We start from the raw sequence: 20831 nt of genomic DNA on the forward strand, positions 1-20831 counted from the left end.
CTCCAGAGCTCCTCCTCAGCCCACTTCTTATAGGTGGGTGTCCTCCTTATTTCACTTGTTCCTTCACTCCTTGGGTGATCTTATCCCCTCCCTGGTCTTTAACCATCACCCGCAGGCTGACAGCTTCCAAATTTCTATCTTTAGTCCAGATATCTGGACTAAACTGGAGTCCTGGGCTCCAGTTCTGTGATTTAAGCTGCCCCTGGTACCGCTCCACCTGTATGCCCTATAGGCATGTCACAGTCAACATGTCTAAGCTGATTGCGTCATCTTCCTCCACACATAGCCAGTCCTGGTTCATCCTTCATCCACCTAACTAGTTAAGCCAGAAGCCCAGGAACTCCCCTTATCTGGCCCCCTTACTTCCATCATCTAATCACCCAGGCCTATCAGTTCTGCCCCCTAAATATTTTCCCAAGCACTCCCTGCTCTCCAGTTCCGCCACCATGGCCTAGGACCGGGCCCTCATCATTTCTCACTCACACTATTGCAAGAACCCTCTCCCTGGTCCCCTGTCCTCCCTTTCCAACCTATACTTTACAGCTCAGGCTGGAAATCTCAAGATACCTTCTCACAGGTTTTGGGGTTTTTTTTCCATTAAATAAATACATATTGTGTGCTTACTATGCCAGGCACTGTGCAGGGTGCTGGGGATACAACAAAGAACACAACAGACAACAGTCCCTGGCCTCCAGCACTCACAGTGTATGAGAGAGAAAAAAAATACAGGACACAGGGAATCATGACAGAGTGTGATAGAAACGGGGTGGGGCTTGGGAACCCCTAGAAGCCTTAACTGAGGGTTAGCTAAGTCCAAGGGGTGGCCAGGGAACACTTCCTGAAGGAAGCAACACTCAGACTGCACAACTGGGTGGGAGTTAGCTAGAAGTGGTGGAAGTGTGGTGGTGAGAAAGCTTTCCTGATAATTTGATCATCTTATTTCCCTGTTTAAAACACCCTTTTGAGCTTCACCACTGCCTGTGGTATAAAGTCCAAATTCCTTACCATGGAACACAACCTTTGTGGCTTCATCTCCTATTCCCCTGTATTCAGCCCAAGTTGCTTTCAGTTCCCCCAAATCCCGGCTCACTCCCTCACAGTTCCTGGCCGTTGCATACACAATTCCTCATGTCTTCCACCCTTCCCATTCTCTCTGAGTTACCAGTGTCAGCTGACTCAGGAGACCTTCCCTGACCTCTCCCACATAGACTTTGGCTCCGTCTCATGTGCTGCCCACCTGTGCACACAACTGGACTTGTGTGCATTTATCACATCATTAGAGCTTATCCAAGTGTGTCTCTGACTCTTGCTCCTACATGCCAGTGCAGGATCCCAGGTTCTGCCTAGTTCCCACTCGCTCACCCCATGAGCATTTTGGGCATCCCCGGGGTGTGTGTCTCCCGTGTGCTGGTGGATAAGGTTAGGCAGTTTAACCCCCTACCTCCTACCCCCACCCCTAGGTATCTTTTCCCCTCCTCCAGCTCTGCAACCTCGCTTTGCCCCTGACACACCCCATGGAGCTTTCAGTTCTGCTGGACATTACCACACCCATCAGGCCCCTGCCCCTGCTAGAGGTCACTGACATTTTGGCATGAGGTCAGCCAGCTCCACTATCACAGCAGGGCTATGGGGCTTCTGGTGCCCCCATTGCCTTATAGAGCCATTGGCTTTGGCTCCACAGGTATGTCTAAATCACAGTTACCACCTTGGCTCAGAATTACCTCCTCCTTTCCACAGAGCAAAGCTTTTGTCTCTGGGTCAGCTCATTGTACCTATTTCCTTCTTCCTTTAGAAAGAGTTATTCCCCAACAGGCCTCCCAACCGCTCATGAAGATAGCTTCCCAAGGTTCTGCCCACCAGCGGGCCAGACAGGTGTGACCTTCATCACCTTCTGTCTCCAGCCTGGAGGCAAAAATTGTATGGGTATTTATCTATTTAAAACAATAGATTATATAAGCAATACTGAATATAGCTTCATCATTAAAAAATCCAAGCAGTTCAGAAATACATAGAATAAAAAGGTAAAGCTCCTCTTCTGCCCCTTCTCCTGTCTTAAAGCTTACACTACTGGTTGGTTAACTATTTGGTGGAAATGTTCAGACTTTTTGCTCTGCCTTTTACACGTGTATGGCTTGCATAATATTTGAAAAATTATCTCTTTTTTCCTCCCTGGATTTTCCCCTTTTCCACTCACATTCATGGAGCTTATTTCGTCTTGAACCAGCTCTCCAGATTAGAAAATGGAATCAACCTTCAGGTGTCTCTGACTTTTGTGTATCAAAAGCTAACACACTTAGGGAAACTTCAGGATTTGCAGAATAGCTCATCGAAGGAAAAGGATCCTCTTGCACAGTCTGAATACTTTGACTAGAAACAAGATGGAAGAAGGATTTCACCTGAAGTGGCAAGACCCCTCACTCTTTGCAGCCTTCCCATCCCCCAGACTGGTTGGGGGCAGGAGATACAGGGGAGAAAGATCTGTGGTCTCTGGAGTCCCACCCTGCCTTCAAGCAGCTCACCTGAGCAGGCAGGAGTAAGATCCCAGAGAGTGGTGGCCACATGGTGGGACCAAGCTGTAGGGATACAGGCAGCCTGGTCCTATATTCCTCGCTGCCCACAGTGGCACAGAGCAGCAGAGGCTGCTAGACCTGGCCTCAGCCCCCTTCATAGCCCCTTCCTGTGTCCCATGTCTGGCACTTCTCAGGGTTCAGACACACCTAGAATTAAGTTGCCTGTTGGCAGGATGGAAACTCACCATAAACATTGAGTTGAGTTATAGAAACTAAAGTTTGGTTTTTTGCTCACCTGAATTTGTGAACTGAGATTTCTTCCTGTTGCTTGTACCATTCATATTTTGCCACTTGTGAAAAAGATTTCACAATATATCTTAAAAATGTTTCCATAGAAGTAGATATAGATTTATTCTTTTTAAAAAACAATATTATTTTTTAAAAAATACAGGCTCATAGTAGGAAATTCTAACAATACTGAAGGAGAAAGCAAAAGTTCTCCAGTCGTCCATTCCCATTCCCTGGGTATAATTACTGCTAACAGCTTCTTGAGTGTTCTAGAAATTTCCTATGCAGATAAAGACATGTATCTATTTCTGTGTAGCTCTTTCTATATACAAATAATCTCAAAACTATAGGTACTTATCTGCAACTCTTTTGATTCTTTATTTAACAATTTGACCTTTATTGTTAAATAAATTCTGTTATTTAAGTAGATATAATTTGACTTTATTTCTTTCAGTGATGCCCAGGATTCCATAGAGTGGATGTACCACATGTGTTTAACCAGTTGATTGGCCTAAATTTCCAGATTTTTAGCTATTACCAATTAAGGGCACAATGAACATAATAATAGCTAGCATTTATTGATCACAGACATAGTTCTTAGTATATGGTAACCCTTGTAACAGCCCAATGAGATATAGGCCCTGTTATTACCCCTGCTTCACAAATAAAGGGACTAAGCAACAGAGGTCAGTAACTTTCCCATGGTCACATATGTGGTAGTACTAGGTCTGGAATTTGAATCAGGCATCAGGTCCCAAGCCTAAACTTTAAATTAGTACACCACAGTCCCTGTGTATATGCTGTGTACCTGTGCTGAGATATCCAAAGAATACATTTGTAGCAGTGCAGCTGCTGGGTCAAAATAAATGCATGTTAAACTTCAATAGTGCTAAATGGTTAGGAGTTTATTTTATGAAGAGAGCAGCATGCTTCTTTTCATAATCAAGTACAGAGCCCACTTATTTCCTGAGAAGAGAAGGGCCACACCTCTTGTGCCCATAGACCTCACTAAGTAAGGGTGTTTTCTTTGTGGTGGCCAGGGCTTCAGCTCTGAATCCTATCTAACCTTCTCCTCTCTGGGCTGGACTGCACTCCCAGGAGTCTTGGTAACCATGCTTATGCCCTATTACTAAGGCCACAGCCACAAGCTGCCAGAGAATTCAGCTCCTGGACTCCTTTTCTCTCTGTACCCTGTTGGTCTCTCAAGGGCGAGGGTACTTAACAACTAGGAGACTGCCCAGATTCCAGTTTCCTATTCTATCTGCAAGAAGAGAAAATGGCAGCCACCTAGAGAAACAGTTGGCTACTCTTTACTTGCCCACCTGAAGCTCCTACATCTAACTGCAAGGGACATCAATGTGGGGCTTCTAGGCCTGAATCCACCCCGGACCTGCACAGAAGTGGGAGGTCAGAGTATGTGGCATGGCTTCTCCATGGCAGTGGAGAAAATGGAATCAACCTGATCTAACGATTCTACTTAAAGACTATAACCTAAGGATAAAAATAAGGATGTGCAGAGTCAGAATTATATATTGGCCAGCACTGTCAGTAACCTAAGGAGGCAATAACAAGGGATTAGTTAAATCATGGTAGGTACACAGTGAAATACAAGAGATCCATTAGTTTACAGACAAAACCGTCCACAACTTATCGCTATGTCAGTGGTTCTCAAATGGGTGATTTTGCCCCCATCCGCACCAGCATGGGATATTTAGCAACGTTTGGGGATGTTTTTGGTCATCACAACTTGGTGAGGGGGTTCAGTGGGGTGTGCTCCTGGCATCTAGTGGATAGAGAGAGGCCAAGGATGCTGCTAAATATCTACAATGAATGCACAGGACAGCTGCTCACAACAAAGAGTTATCCAGCCCCAAATGTCAGTAGTGTTGAAGTAAGAAATCCTGGGCTACAGGAGGGCAGACAGTGCCCAGCATGTGGCTGTCACCATGACACTCTCCGCTTTTGTTAACAGGGGCAAACACTTAGGACTTATTCACCTGTAGCTTGCCACTGTTTTAAGTGGTTTACACCCATTAACTCATTTAATCCTCACAACAAGTCTATGAGGCAAGTTCCACTGTGATCATCCCATTTACAGATGAGGAACTGAGGCATAGGGCTGTAAAGTACTAGTTCAAGGTTCCCATGGTAGCAGCAGTCTAAGCTTGGCCTCTCACAAGTGCTCATGGCAAGTGCTCCAGGGCTTCTCTCCTCTCTCTGCTTCTTCCAGAACCTTGGAAGCACCAGGGGTTGTTGATATCTGTACAAAGAGGGAAAAAAAAAGCAGTCAACTGGTCCTTCTCTTTGATTCTGACATTTCCAATGGCTTTTGTATTTTTTTCTTCAGAAGGTTTAACTGAAATGAGTACTGAGGGCAGAGATTATGGACAACCATGAAAATTTACTTGTTGAGTTTACACAAAAAGATCCTCCTGTCACTCCTGCAGTGGTCTCTTAGGACTCTTTCAGCCTCTGGGCCTACAGTCTGGACTGCTTGGATAGTAGATTTGCTTAGACATGAGAGCAAACTTTATCATCCAGGAGGACAAGAAGGAGTTGGTGAGTCAGTTGTTTTTTTTTTTTTTTTTTTTTTTTTTTAACATCTTTATTGGAGTATAATTGTTTTACAATAGTGTGTTAGTTTTTCCTTTACAACAAACTGAATCAGTTATACATATACATATGTTCCCATATCTCTTCCCTCTTGCATCACCCTCTCTCCCACCCTCCCTATCCCACCCCTCTAGGTGGTCACAAAGCACAGAGGTGATCTCCCTGTGCTATGCAGCAGCTTCCCACTAGCTATCTAATTCACATTTGATAGTGTGTATATGTCCCTGCCACTCTCTCACTTCGTCGGTGAGTCAGTTTTGGGACACCAGGGACACAGGGCTGTTCTGACAAGGCCCATAGTTTGAATGAAGTGGGTACTTCTCCATAGGAGGCCTCCAACAGATGGGAAGTTGTAAATGGGGTGAGGATGGCAGAAGAACTGGGAAGGGATCTGTTGGATCAAAGCCAACTTTTCACCAGAGGAAATACTTATTAATTATAGGATGCCATAGGATTGGTTCGCCTCTGAGTGTGGGAGTAGTAAGCTGTGCTTTAAACAAACAGCCCCATCACTCAGCAGTAATTAGCAGTGACAATAGGCATCTTCACAGGACCAGATTGACAGGTGGCTCACAACACACAGCCTCAAGCCTGGCCTGGAACCAGGCTTGGATGCTACACCTGTGGAGCCAGTCAGCCCATGCTTGGGTAGCCTAAGAGGCACTGGCACAGAAGTGACATACTCATTCTTGGGCCATTAGCTGGAAACTTGCTATGTACTAGGCACTGAGAGGAACACAAAAGAAATGTAAGACACAGACCATACCCAACCCACAGTCAAGAGAACTGAGGAGATAAGATTAAGTTTGAAAAGTTATAGTAGCACAGAAATATACATAGCTGTCCCTCCGTATCTGAGGATTGGTTCCAGGATCTTCCCCCCTTCACCCCTGGAGATACCAAAATTCATGGATGTTCAAATCTCCCGTATAGAATGGTGTAGCATTTGCATATAAGTTATGCACATCCTCCCATATACCGGGTTTTTTTTTTTGGCCACGCTACGAGGCTTGCAGGATCTTAGTTCTCCAACCAGGGATTGAACCCAGGCCATGGCAGTGAAAGCGCTGAGTCCTAACCACTGGACAGCCAGGGAATTCCAGTATACTTTAAATCATCTCTAGAGTACTTATAATAACTAATACAATGTAAAGGCTATTTAAATAGTTGTAAATACGGTGTAAATACAGTGTAAATAGTTGCTAGAGAGGGGGCAATTTCAAGTTTTGCTTTTTGGAACTTTATGGAATTTTTTTCTTGGATATTTTCAGTCCTTGGCTGTTGAATTCACAGATAAGGAGGGCCAACTGTATATTACATATAAGGGATGTGGACCCTCAGAGCCAAATGGGAATTCTGGACCAGGTGATGGAACGGAGAGAGGTCTGTATCACACTGGCATGTTTCTTGTAAAAGAAGTAGGAAACACAAAGGAGAATAAAGAAGAAAATGAATCATATTAATTAACACTTGTCAGAGATATACATTGTTACTATTTTGGTTACATCCTTTAAGATCTTTTTTCTGTGCACATATATGGGTACACACACATTTCATTACATAAATGGGTTCATATGCTCATGTGGTACATACTGTTCTTTGTCTTGCTTTTTATACTTAACGATAAGTTGTGGACAGTTTTCCTTGTCAGTAAACTAAAGATCTCTTGTATTTCACTGTGTACCTACCATGATTTAACCAATCCCTTGTTATTGCCCCTTTAGGTTACTGACAATGGTGGCCGATATATAATACTGACACTGTGCACATTCTATTTTTATGCTTAGGTAATAGTCTTTAAGTAGAATTGTTAGATCAAAGAATATGTGCACTTTCAGCGGTTTTGGTACATATTGCCCAGTTGCCTTTCAGAAAGGATATATCAACTTAGGCTCTCCAGTCCTATGAGAGTGTCTCTTTCACTACATCCTTCCCAACACTAGGTATTATTATTATTTTTAATTGCAAATTTGATAAGCAAAATAGTGTTTCATTGTTACTGCTTTATTTTTCTTTATTATTATTTTATCACTTGGACTTTTATTTTTTATAGGCCAATTAGTAATTGGTAATTCTCTTGACAAATTGTTTGATTATGTACTTAGTTTTCAATTGGAATAGTCGTTTTTTTTCATTTTATTTGTGCAGTATTTTATTATTATTATTTAGTGTGGTTTATTCTTTTTGTCTTATTGATAAGGGTACTTGATGAATATTCAGTCTATTAACTTTGTCTTTTTTATATTACAAATATTTTAAACTAGATTGTCATTTGCCATTTAGTTTTGTTCACTATTTAAGCATTTGTAAAACTGAAATGTCCATGCAATCGAGGTAGTCTGTCTAGGCTTTCCGAACCACTGGGCTGGAGTGGCCATGACTGGGAGCAGGGAGGCCCATTGGTGGCCCCTGCACTGGTACCAAGGTGGCAAGATGAGGCCCACAGTCAGGGCCAGGCTGGAGAGGATGGAGCTGTGCAGTTCAGGACAGAGTAGAGGTGACCAGGAGGTGGTGATCTTGAGTGGGGGAGTGAAGAAGGAGGGAGAGGAGTCTGGGGTGACTCACAGGGTGCTGACCTGTATGGCAGAGTGAGCAGGTGGAGGATGAACCAGAATCAGGAATGCAGGAAGAAAGGGGTTAGGGGTCAGGTGCAGAGATTGCTGTAATTCCTCTAGAGATTGTTGTTGGAGTCTCCTGGTAGAGAGAACTCTTTGGTATTTGAATCTCTAGGCCTGGCCTCGCTTCTGTCTTTGTGTCAAGCTCAGAGAGGCTTTCTCTGCTACAGAATTATAGATTTAAATAAATTCTCTCTTAATACTTTGTTTCGTCTGTTTTTTTAGGATTTTTTTTTTTTTTTTTTTTTTTTTTTTTTTTTTTTGCAAACCAACACTGTTTTATTGTCAACAGAACCTGCCTGGGGAAGTAGGGGGCCCACTCTGCCCCCGGAGGGGCTATGGACCTTGGTTGTCTGGGCCCCATGGGAGAGATGGGTCTGTGCAGTGAGAACAGCTCTGGCCACCACTGGCACCTGGTGGTCAGAGGCAGGGTCTGGGGGGCCAGCAGGGGATATGGGAGCCCCCGGGGAGCTGGGTCTTGGCTTCCCCTGGCTCATCTGCAGGAGGCCAGTGAGGGCGATCCTCTCAGGCCCACTGAGCCAGGCGGTGGAGCAGCCAAAGAATGGGATGGGAAGGACCCAGGGGGACATTATTGGGGGTGGGAGCAGCAGTTTCAGAGAGCCCATCACCTGCTGAGGGGCCTGAGGCAGGTACAGGGGAGCATGCTGCCCACAATGCAGCAGAGGGTCAGAAAGAAAGACGTCTTCACAGCATATCACTGGGAACGCTGCATCCCTGGATGCCTGCTCTCCACTCTGATGTCCTGCTAGACTGGACCTGACGCCTCTGCCTGAGGCTGCCTTGTACAGAGGCCAGAATGAGGGATGGCATGAGGTCCAGCCTGAGAAGGAGGTGCCTGACCCACAGCTGGGTCCTCACACCAGCCGAGGTCCCGCTTGAGCCTCATAGTTGGGGTCCCTGGATGCCAGCAGGGTCCTCTTTGATGGGGCCACCTCCCAGGTCGTCTGTGGGGAGAGGGGAACTGGGGTTCCCGGGGACTGCTCGGCAGCCAGGCCTGGGGGTGACCAAGGCAGCAGCTGCTCTTTCCAGTCCAGGAAGGCCTTCGGGACCAGGGCTGAAGACTGTCCTGTGGGGTGTTCTTGGCTCCCCCAAAGCTTCCTCTCCAGAGTCCCAGGCCTGGCCAGGGTCGCTGCCCGCCAAGGGGCCTTGTGCCTCGGGCACCTGCTCTTCACCCGCACCCCACCGCTGGGGGGTCCAGGGCAACATGCCACATCTAGGGGGAGGGCAGGGCAGGGCCCTGTGCCGCCTGCCCCGCCTGCCAGGCCCCTCCCGGCTCCCACTCAGGCCCAGCTTCCCTCAGCGGCCCGTGCTGCTCTGCATGCCCCTGTGAGCCCAGGTTGCGGCCCACCTCGCAGGCTTTACATTTAAATCTGGATGGAATTTGTCATATTGTGGTGAATTGTGAGTTAAAGATTTAACTTTTTTTCCCCTAAATGACTAATGATTAAAACATCTATCCTTGCTCTTGTGATCTGAAATAGCACCTGTGTCTTACAGTATATTTCCATGTATATACCCGAGTCTGCTCTAGATTTCTCTGGTGTGTTCCACTGACTTGTCTGCTCCTGCACCAGCACTGTTCTGATCACATTTTCTTTAAATATATCTAATAGATACTAGGGTAAGGTGTACTTCACACTTTTTTTCCTCAGAATTTTCTTTGTTCTTTTAGGATGGACTGCAAAATCATTGTAAGCCCTGCTCCCTTGGACTGCACAGTGGGAGCTGGAAACACGGGTGACCCCATTGGGACCCTTTGTATTCGTAAGCACCAAATATACCAGGAACTGGGTTTGGTGAGCCTGGACTTTCTTCTTGTTAAAGAAATCACATGGGGCCTCTTTAGGAAGAAGCCCCTCACTGCCATTGACTTGGGGCATCGCCCAGTCTCTGGCCCAAAGACAGTCCTGTGGACCCTCAGAGCCCTTGTGTCCTTGCTGCTGTGGCTGCTACGGCACCCAGCCATATGCTCCCCACTGTAGCCAAGCCAGTCTATACTAGGGTTTTAGTCTCAATCTTGCAGGGAATCCTGTCTTTAGCCAGTGCCCTCAGTGCGCTCTCCAAGCCTGCTCTCCTCTAATGATTTTTCTGTAGGTTAGCTCTGAGGATCTTTTCTTTTCTTTTTCCAATATTTATTTATTTGGCTGCCCAGGGTCTTAGTTGTGGCACACAGGATCTTCATTGTGGCGTGCAGGATCTTTAGTTGAAGCCTGCAACTAAAGTTTCAGCATGCATGCGGGATCTAGTTCCCTGACCAGGGATCGAACCTGGGCCCCCTGCATCGGGAGCATGGAGTCTTAACCGCTGGACCACCAGGGAAGTCCCTGGGGATCTTTTCTTCATAATTGGCAGCATTGTGATGGCTTCTTCCTAGTTTCTTCTGTGCATGTAAGTTTTTCCCTATTTCACATTTGCTAGGCTTTTTCTTATTTAAGTGACTTTTTCAGGGTCTTTTTTATTGAGGAGTCATGAACATACCGTAAAGTCACAAATCCTAAGCGTACATCTCAGTGAGTTTTTATATATGTGTACCCTGTGGAACTACCACCCTGATCAAGATAGGTGTTTTAGAGTTAAGAAGCTGTTGGTGGGAGGTTGGGTCAAGAGGGAAGTCATGAGTGTGTCCCCAAGTTGCCATCTTTTTCTAGAACTGCCTTTAAAGAGTGTTAAGGATGGAGCCACATATCAAGTCTATACGGTATGTGGAGAGCAGAATGGTTAGGAGTGATGGGTCATGTTTTAGTCCTCCCCCTTCCTAGCCATGGGACTTTTGTGCCTCAGTTTCAACAATTGTAAAATGGGAATAGATGATAGCTCTTACCTCACAAGGTTGACATGAAGATTACACAAGGAAGTACATGTAAGTGCACAAAAAATGTTAATTGTTGTTTTTGTTGTTATTAATAATGAGGAGGAGGCAGTAGTTCTTAATGAAGGCACACATCAGAATCACCTGGGGCACTTTTGCAAAATATACATTCTCCACCTGACCAGCTGTACTGAGTCAGAATCTAGATTTGAAACACCTCCCCAAGTCATTCTGTTGCGTATCTTGTTTAAGAACCACTGGGCTGGAGGTGGCCATGACAGGCTGCAGAAAGATCAGTGGGTGGCCCCTGCGATAGTGAGGGCTGGAGAGGATTGAGCTGTGCAGATTCAAGGCAGAGTGGAGAGGTGGCCAAGATGATGACCTTAGGTGGGGAGCAAGGAGGGAGGGGGAGGAGTCTAGGGTGACTCACAGGGTGCTAACCTGAATGGCGGCTTGAGTAAGTGGAGGATGAGCCAGAATTGAGAATACAGGAAGGGGGAGTGGGAAGTGGGACAGAGATTGTTATAATTCACCTTGGGATTATTGAGCGGAGGTTTCTGGTGGAAACACCAAGTTAGTATTTGGATCTCTAGGCCTGAGCCTTTCGTGTTTTTCAGGGAGTCATCACTGTGAAGGAGGTAGGTGAAGCCATGGGTCTAGTCGTAGAGTGAGTGTAGAAGGCAGGAGAGAGCCAAGTTCACAAGCATCCACCTCTGGGAAGGCCTGCGTCCACTACTTCCTCCCTCAGAGACAGAGAAGCACTTATTTCTCATGTATTAATAGCCACCTTGCTGAGGACTGTTGGGGAATAAAATCAATCTTCTCACTTGAAGATAAATAATAACTGTGGGTCACTTCCTTTCCTCACAGATCTCAAGGGTTTCCACATCCACAGACGGAAGAGCTTAATCCTCCATCAGTATCCTCTGACAGCACATTTAGTTAGGGGCAGTGTCTTATCTTCTGACGTCCGTTCACCCTCATGCTTCACACATGCTCTGCCACTGATGGTTTCTTAGACTCTGGCTTTCTTCAGGCCCTTGATATCAACCAGTTACCCTTTGGTCAGAGATTAAGCCACTCCACTACTCTCCCATAGGCATTTGCATTTAGAACTACAGGTATAATAGAAATAATGGAAGATGTTGCATTCCTGAGGGAAGGCGATCCTGGAATGAATTATTCATTTGCTCATTCTAGAACATCCCATCCTTCTGCCCTGCCACCCCCTCTCTCTATTCCTGCTCATGCCACGGCAAACCCTACTTCCTCCAAGAAGACTTCCCCGACTCCTGTCCCTTCCAGGTGAGGCCAGTTTTAGGGCTCTGAACAGATTCCATTTGGCTTCCCAGTTGAGGGTGGAGGTGGCAGGGATGGATCTCAGGAAGATGTAGCTGCAGGATGGATGTGCATTAGGTCAGTGCATTTCAAACTTCCAGTGAAAAATACATCTTATGTCCCAACTACCGCACACACCTACATACAGATATATAAAACTGAAACAAAAATTTTGTAAAAATAACACTTACTACGTGTGATGCATTTGGATATTTTCTGTTCTATTTATCTTTTAAAGGAAAATGCTGGTTATAACCCATTGAACTGATTTTACAACCCAGTAATGGGTCACAACCCACAGGATGAAAAATGCAGAGTGAGATCATTACTGCTCAGAACAACTCTGAACACAGCCAGGGGGCCCTGTGCAGATGTTGCCCTTTGGGTGCCTCGAAGAGCTGGCAGATGATGGCACCGGCAGCGGTGTGGTCCACCTGGTGGTGCTCTGCTTTCTCCGTGGAGTCTCCTTTCAGGGCCCCAGTTGGTTGTGCCATGAAGTGGCCACAGATGCTTTCTCAGTGCTGTGGAAGGAGATTGAAGTCTATAAAGCACTCCATACACCTGACAGAAAGATGCTGGCTCAGTGTGAAGTGTCACAAGGCTGTATACCTCATCCCATTTGATGAGGCTCCTCGTGGAGAGAAAGCTTCCAGGCCCCATGGGGCTCACTGGTGCTGCTCACCTGGGAGGGCTATGAATAACAAATAGAATAAAAGCAAAACAGGGAGCTCTTGCATGCAGCATAACAATGACAGATACATCTTCCTTGTTAGAGGATGGATGATAAATATACATAAGGAACATTCCAGGGGGCAGTGAGTCTTGGAGCCCCATCTCCCTTTGGAACTGGAAGTTACTGAAAACCGAACCCACAGAAATAGCTACCTCAAACCCCCTGCATTTAAGCCCAGGTGTTTTATCCCTCTGAGATCCTCAAAGCCTGTTGACATTTACTTAGTACACTTTTCTAAGAAAAGTGGCTATCTGATGTCTCAACCCACTGCAGAAGAAAATTGCCTGGAAGGGTGGTGGTAGGTCTTTTCCAGAGACAGACATGTAGATAACAGGAAATTAAAAGCCATGGGGAAGGATAGAGAAACAGTAAGAAGGGGACACAATCATGTTATTATCTAGTTCCTTAGGGAATGTTCCTAATGACCACTTATGTGGGAAAAGGACATTTTTTAATTTCACTTTGAAGTGGTTGGCCATTGAAGTTTCACTTTTCAGGAAAAGTATTCATGAGAACCTCAGTGATTCTGGATAAATTAGGTGCTGTTGAACTGCCCCTGATGAGGGCTAGTCATGGGTTTGAGGCATGCTGTAATCTCAGGTTCACGGGCAAGTCCTCCCCACCCAGCCCTAGTCTGCCTCATAGCCTGAAACCCCTCCATTACTGTTACTGTTGGGTTCCTTTGTTCACCTGTGTGAATTTGTGAATAAATTCTTTCCAATCTGAAAGCTTCTTGATAGTGGCTCCCGGATATTCTGAAGGTAGATGTAGAGAGAGAACTCTGATCTGGACCGTACCTGAGGATGGGGTGGCCTAAATGACCAGAAGGCAGGACAAAACCACTGGGATTTGGGCTGTGGTGAGATTTTAGGGAGCTTTGGGGGGCAGACGTGGAAGCTGAGTTCCACCCTTTTCACTGCTTTCACTACTTGAGGACAGCCCACTCACTGAGACAGAGCCAGGTCTCTGTTTCTTCCATAGCCTGTCCCCTCGCGGCTCACTGGCCACCTGATCCCCAGATCTACTTCTGTGAGTTACCCTGAGTGACTGCAGGGGTGCTCCAATAAGTAAGGGGACCTCAAAGAAAAGCCAGCTGTTTCTGAGACAAAGATCATTTGTTCCATATCATCTGAGAAAGCAACCTTTAAGTAGAAGGCAGTGGGGTTTGTGGTGTGTCACACCACCAGGAGGTTTCTGTCTTAACAATAGATTGCTACATAGTATGCATGCATAATACATTACAATTCTAGTATTGATATTTACAAATGCTCTGTGACTACAAAATGATGAAATTTCTCCCAGTGGGGAGAATAACAACAATAAACTAAAGTAGCAATACCAAAAGTCTTTGAAAAGATCTCAGGGGTTTGTGGGACTTTGGTGGTGGCGCAGTGGTTAAGGATCTACCTGCTAGTGCAGGAGACACGGGTTTGGGCCCTGGTCCGGGAAGATCCCACATTCCACGGAGCAAGTAAGCTCGTGCACCACAACTGCTGAGCCTGCACTCTAGAGCCCATGAGCCACAACTACTGAGCCTGCGCGCCTAGAGCCCGTGCTCCTCAAGAAGAGAAGCCACCACAATGAGAAGCCAGTGCACCGCAACGAAAAGTAGCCCCTGCTGGCCACAACTAGAGAAAGCCCGTGCGCATCAACGAAGACCCAATGCAGCCAAAAATAAAAGTAAATTAATTAAAAAAAAAAAAAAGATTTCAGGGGCTTTGGCCAGAAATGAATTGGGGCTTGGTCAAGTGGTGGTTCTGAGAAGCTGCCTAGTGGAATTCTTTTTTTTTTGGTAGGAATATAATGTGAAGGGTAGAGAAAAACCACTCGAGCTTAAGCACTCTAACTAGTGGAAATTAGATTCTGATGATGAAATCACAAATGATTTTAACAGGGAGAAGAAGGGGCATCAGCAAAAGAACAACGAGCTTAAATTTTCAATGAACCTACCGTTTTCTCACATGTACGGGATACCTAGTGTGTGATACACCCATGTCAGAACATCCAGAAGGAGCAAAGTCCAGAATTATAAGAGATTGTAAAGGAATCCCAACCAGCACAAAGGTTGCTTGTCTGCTTCCTTATTGAAGTCAAGAGGAGGAACAAGGCAAACACAGGCCTTCTGCTAGGGGGAAGCACAGAGTATTCATGTCAGAGAGAAAAAGAAAGGCGCCCGATTCCCATTTGCTTCCAACTCTGCCTCCCTTGAGAATAGTCCCCAAACTGAGGAGAAAAAGTAACATCATATGGAATGAAATGAGGCTCCCGACAGTAGAGGAGATGTTAGTGGAACCCTCTTCCCGGGGGCAAAGACCAGTGTCACATTTCCCATCTAGGTTGACTCACGTCCCTGAATCAGTACTTCCAGAGAGAGGCGGTCTAACTAGAGACAGATCCAGTTATATAAGTCCTAGATTTCAACATAGATAAGGAAACTGAAACCTGTCCTTTTCAGCAATTTTTAAAATTTAAAGCAATAAGGACCCACTAGGTAGGCTTCTCTAAGCTAAAGATGACGTAGCTCTGGGAGGGACAAGTAAACAGCTTTGGGATGACAAAGTCAGGATTTGAAACAGCCTTAGGGTGGAAGAAGAGGAGGGAATTTTATAAGGGAAAATTTAATATATTTGGGTTCAACAAATTTAATCATCCTAATGGGGGTGCCTGAGATGGGCTTGTGGAGGGGCCTGAAGGGGCTGGTTTTCCACAGGCTCCTTGTGGACCAGGAGTGTGGGTCTCAAGAGAGCCCAGCCACACACCGGAGGTGCCAACTCGGAACAAAGGAGGGGGTGCAGCCCATTTCCACTCCCTGCTCCTTAGGACACGTGGATGTCCAGTGTGGGGTGCAGGCTTGTGGAGACTAACAAAGAAGGAAACATTCAGGGCGGGTCATCAGGTTGGAGAGGGTCTGGGGACAGAGGAGTGGGTGATGAGGCAAGGACCGCCAGCTTTGGGAAGAGAGATGAGTCCAAATACCTGAAAAGTCTTCTGAGAGTGAAAGAGGGGACAATTCTGTATGTCCAGAGGGCGGCCCAAGTTAGAGGGAAGTAGGCCTAGGTTCTGTTTTAGGAAGATGCACTGTGTCTTCCCTGTCAATGGAGGGTTTGTACGGCCTTGGGATGGCCTCCCTCCCAGGGACATCTCAGAGGGGATGCCTAGCGAGGTGGCATGAGGATTCTAAAGTTCCTTCCCAAGATGTTCCCTCTACCATGGGTGAGGAGGCCGCAGAGAGCACCTTTGCCCAGGCACTTTGGAGCAAGTAGCTGTACAAGGGCAAACTGAGGCTCTGGGTTCAAGTCCTGATTTCGTCGCTTTGCGTGTGACCTTTGACTAGTTACTCTCTGCACTTTGGTCCCTTCATTAAAAATATGGATCATAGCAATAGTACACTCCTGCCAGGACTTCTGTGAAGTTTGAGTTAAAGCGAGGCATTTAGAACTATTCCACAGCCTTGATAAGGGCTGTGTACCAGATAGCTTCAGTGATGGTCATCCACCCATTGTCACCACCACCGCCACCTCCACTAATTGGTCACACAGTGCTGGGGTAGTAGAGATCAGCAGGTTGGCTCCCTGCCTTCAACAAGTCAAAGCCCAGTGTGGAAGGTGGAGGAGTGTTGCATGTGGGGATGGGGTTTGGGGGAGCCCAGGGCACGGCTGCTTGCGGAAGGCTTGTGGGGCAGGGTGGCAGTCCAGGGCCTCCTTCCTCTGAGACCAGCTCCTGAAACCATGGCTTGGCTCCACAGCATTTCCAGGCATCCCAGGGCTGCTGTCTCATCAGTCCAGTGCTCTCCCTGGCTGTTTGCTTTGGGGGTGGCTATGCACGAGGTGCCCCTTCTGCACCCCATCAAGTGCTAGGACTGGCCAGGCTGGCTTGGCAGGTCCAAGGGTACAGGGGCGCCACAGGGGCCCCCAGCACAGCTGGGGCCCGCAGACCCTATTCCTGAGCTTTAGGGCCCCAAACGCTAAAGGCTCCCTGTGTGCCTCCTCTGTGCCCGGCACCGTGCTGGGTGTCCTCCTGCAGAGTCGTGGCACATCGTATGCCGGGAGACAGGTGGGATCAGTCATCCCCATTTTACAGCTAAGTAAACAGGCTGCGACATTAAGTGTCATAAAGGGCAGGGCCAGGACTTGGACCGAAGATTTCCAAGGCCAAAATTGGGTGTTATTTCCATACCCCACCAGAGGTGATTCAGCCGAGAACCCAGCCCTCCGGAGGAGTTGGAGCCAGAGGTCTGGTAACTGACTACTCCAGCCCAGGGGAATGGCCAGAAGGGCTCTGAGAGCCCTACCCTTCCAGGCCTGTCTCCTGCTCCCCGAATCCCTGCCTACTCATGAGATCCCCCTCACGAAGCCAATGCCCGCCTGGGAAATGCTCAGGGGACCCCATCTTGCAAAGTGGTCCCCGCCTGCTCACTCTTCATGGAAACATCTCTCAACCAGTGGTCATTTTAAAAAAGGAAGGCAGTGGTTTAGGGAAAAACATGTTTTTAAGTAGTGGTGGCCTTTTTTTTCCCCTAAAGACTTTTTTTTTTTTGAAGAACAGTTTCAGGTTCACAACAAAATTAAGAGGAAGTGTTCCCATGTACCCCCTGCCTCCACACATACACAGCCTCCCCCAGCGTCAGCATCCCCTGCTGGATCCATGTGTTTGTTACAACTGATGAATCTATGTGGTGGTGGCCTTTTTCCCAGAGTTTTATCTGAACTTGCTTGAAATTGAAAACAGATATTCTGTGTGAAGAGAATATGTGGGAACCTGTGCATGCCCTCCTGTCTCTTGACCCCCTTCTACCACCCCACCCAGATTCTGCAGCACCCGGATGTAGTTTATGACCCCTGCTCTGAGGTGGGGAGAGTTAGCGCTACTCATTGTTAATGAGCTCTTCCCCAGATTGTGCCTCTAGAACCTAAGTTCCATGTGGCAGGTTTTAAAAAAAATTATGCTAAAAGATACACAGCACAAAATTTACCATTTTAACCATTTTTGAGTGTACAATTCAGTGGCATTAAGTACATTCACATTGTTCTGCAACCATCACCACCATCCGTTTCCAGAACTTTTTTTTTGTTTATTTTTTTAACATCTTTATTGGAGTATAATTGCTTTACAATGTTGTGTTAGTTTCTGCTGTATAACAAAGTGAATCAGCTATACATATACATATGTTCCCATATCTCTTCCTTCTTGTGTCTTCCTCCCTCCCCTCCCTATCCCATCCCTCTAGGTCGTTACAAAGCATCAAGCTGATCTCCCTGTGCCATGTGGCTGCTTCCCACTAGCTATCTATTTTACGTTTGGTAGTGTATATATGTCCATGCCACTCTCTCACTTCGTCCCAGCTTACCCTTCCCCCTCCCCGTGTCCTCAAGTCCATTCTCTACGTCTGCATCTTTATTCCTGTCCTGCCCCTAGGTTCTTCAGAACCATTTTTTTCCAGAACTTTTTTATTATCCCAAACTGAATCTCTCTACCCATTAAACAACAACTCCCCATATTCTCTCCCCCCAGATTCTGGCAACCACCATCCTACCTCTGTCTCTATGAATTTGTCTATTCTAGGTAGACCTATTCTGGGTCTGTTCTCATAAGTGGAATCATACAATATTTGTCTTTTTGTGTCTGGCTTATTTCACTTAGCATAATGTCTTCAAGGTTCATCCATGTGGTAGCATGTGTCAGAATTTCCATCCTTTTTAAGGTTGAGTGATATTCCATTGTAGGTATATGCCGTGTAATTCTATGTTTCATTTTTTGAGGAACCGTCATACCATTTTCCACAAAGGATGCATGATCTTACATTCCCACCAGCAATGTACAAGGGTTCCAGTTTCTCCATGTTCTTGCCATCATGGCAGGGGGCTTTTGTTTGTTTTGTTTTTTCTGGCTGCACCGCCCGCCATGTGGGATCTTAGTTCCCCAGCCAAGGATTGAACCCGTGCCCCCTGAATTGGGGGTGCAGAGTCTTAACCACTAGACCACCAGGGAAGTTCCAGGGCTTTTTAATCTCTTGTTCATGGCTGTATCCAGAGACTAGGACAGTGCCCAGCACATAGTAGGTACTCAATAAATATTTGTTGGGTCAGATGAATCGGCGGCTTTGGTCTCTAAGCAGCTGTACCAGGGAGCCCTTGTACCTGTCAGAAGAACCTTCCCCTTCTAGTCCCTGCTTGGCTCTAAGAGAATCACCCTTTTGATGGGGTAAGTTATCTACAGGTGCCCACTGGTGTCAAGAGAAATGGTAGTGCTGTGGAGGTCAGGGAATTGAACATGCTGGCTAGCATGGGAGTATTTTTAAACTGTGGGTCTCAACCCACTTGTGGCTCATGAAACCAGTTTTTAGTGCTTAAAAGCAGTTATTAAAAATGAAATCGAATAAAAATATTAAGGCATACTACATGGAAGAAAGAGTAAGTATCATTTATCTATATCATTTGTGAAACTTGTTTTTTTGTGTAATGTTTGTGTACATGTGTAATAGATCACCAAGAGTTTGAAAAACACTTTTGTTTAGGGTCTGTAGCCTCTGCCTGAAGAATTCTCATAGCAGGCAGCTTACTACCTCACAAAGAAGTCCACACCATTTGGGGGTCTACTGTAATATTGGAACATTCCTCAATTAGCAGAAACCTTTGCTTTGGAGCCCTACTCTGTGCCGGAACCTCTAATGGGCACTGTTAGCTAAACTGCCCCCACTACTACCTATCCCGTGTGGGAAGCAGCCCAGCTGTGAGGTCCTGCCTGCAGGGCAGAAACTTCTGCACTGTGTCTTTTGATTGGGATTCATATTAGACACACTGTTTTTCTCCAGTGAAGGCATCTGCATATGGGGACATCTGTGTCCCATTTGACAGGCAGGCAGGCCTCCCTTGGTTCCTAGACAGTTCTAGTCTAGGAGGACTGCTCTTCCTTGTCTGAGGTGTCCTCTGGGATCCCCACATCTAATTTACTGCATGCCCCATAGTCCACATTTTAAGTCTGGCCATCCCACACTTCCCCTCCAAGTCTGATGAAAATTCCACCCACCATTATTGTGTGATGCTGAGGCAGATGAGGAGAAACAAATGTACTTAAGGATTTATATTCTTTCCTCATCACTTCTGGGGTTATGTTAAGAGCCACGCCCTGCCCAGGCCTGGGTTCCGTGTTCACCTAGCTTTCCTGCATCTCTCCTACCACAGCCTTGTGACACAAGCCTTGTTGCTTAATTTTCTTCTCCTCCTAGTTGGAGGAGGCTCTTATCTCTCAGAGGGCAGTAACTGTTGCATTCATCTGTGTGTCCATGGACCTCGCACATGAAGTTTGTGCTCCATATGTATTTGTTGACTGGATGGATGTATGAATTTTAAACTTCTTGAGAGTGGAGACTGAGTCATTCCCTTTCTTACTAATTCCACATCTCAGTCCAGCTCAGGCCTGAGCCCATAATAAGGCTGATAGCTTGGCCAACTGATGGAAGTGCTGGAGAGTCAACAGGAAAAGTTTGCCAGGTCCAGCTGGATTTTGATTCTCAAGGAAATAAAGAAACGCAGAGGCTAGATTCTCCCAAATACCTGGAGTGCCTGTCAGTGAGAGGCCGGACCCTATCACTTGCGAACCATGATGTTGGGCAGTGAGAAGGTGGTATGGTGAGGTGGGAAGAACTTGGATAATAAAACAAGAGAGGGGCTTTATGTGGACCAATGGTGATCAAGTGCCAGGAACTGAGGAGTTTGGTTAACTCAGATCTCTGCCCCAAGGTCCAAGTCTAAAAGAAACAGACAGAGAGGGAAGGAAGGAAGGAAGGAGAGCGAGAGAACGAGAGAGTGTGCCTAGACTTGGAAGCTAGATCAAACTGGACCTGAATCCCCTTTCCATCTCCTTTAATTATGGAACTCTAGACATGGTATTAATCCTCTGAGTCC

General features: G+C 46.4%; 1 long non-coding RNA gene, 1 other non-coding gene and 1 pseudogene across 11 annotated transcripts in view; 1 reads left to right on the forward strand and 2 right to left on the reverse strand.

Moving 5' to 3' along the window:
• The window catches only part of LOC136792144 (uncharacterized), a 114038-nt gene that overhangs the window by 67738 nt on the left and 25469 nt on the right, over nt 1–20831 (forward strand). For 6 of the 10 annotated variants that reach the window (XR_010835493.1, XR_010835497.1, XR_010835495.1 and 3 more), the window contains 2 exons: nt 5146–5357; nt 6683–8228. The exons of 1 other annotated variant lie outside the window; for it this stretch is intronic. This is a non-coding gene — a long non-coding RNA (uncharacterized lncRNA). Of the gene's footprint in view, nt 1–5145; nt 5358–6682; nt 8229–9719; nt 9844–11473; nt 12249–12432; nt 12741–20831 lie in introns of those variants that run through there. 3 more of the 10 variants (XR_010835494.1, XR_010835498.1, XR_010835499.1) reach the window with 3 other exon arrangements.
• Nucleotides 8312–9253, reverse strand: LOC131765861 (histone deacetylase complex subunit SAP25 pseudogene; annotated as a pseudogene).
• TRNAR-CCG (transfer RNA arginine (anticodon CCG)) lies at nt 10294–10366 on the reverse strand. Its single transcript has one exon. It is a non-coding gene; the product is annotated as a tRNA-Arg (tRNA).

The sequence above is a fragment of the Kogia breviceps genome, chromosome 11, assembly GCF_026419965.1.
Source record: "Kogia breviceps isolate mKogBre1 chromosome 11, mKogBre1 haplotype 1, whole genome shotgun sequence".
NCBI lineage: Eukaryota > Metazoa > Chordata > Mammalia > Artiodactyla > Physeteridae > Kogia > Kogia breviceps.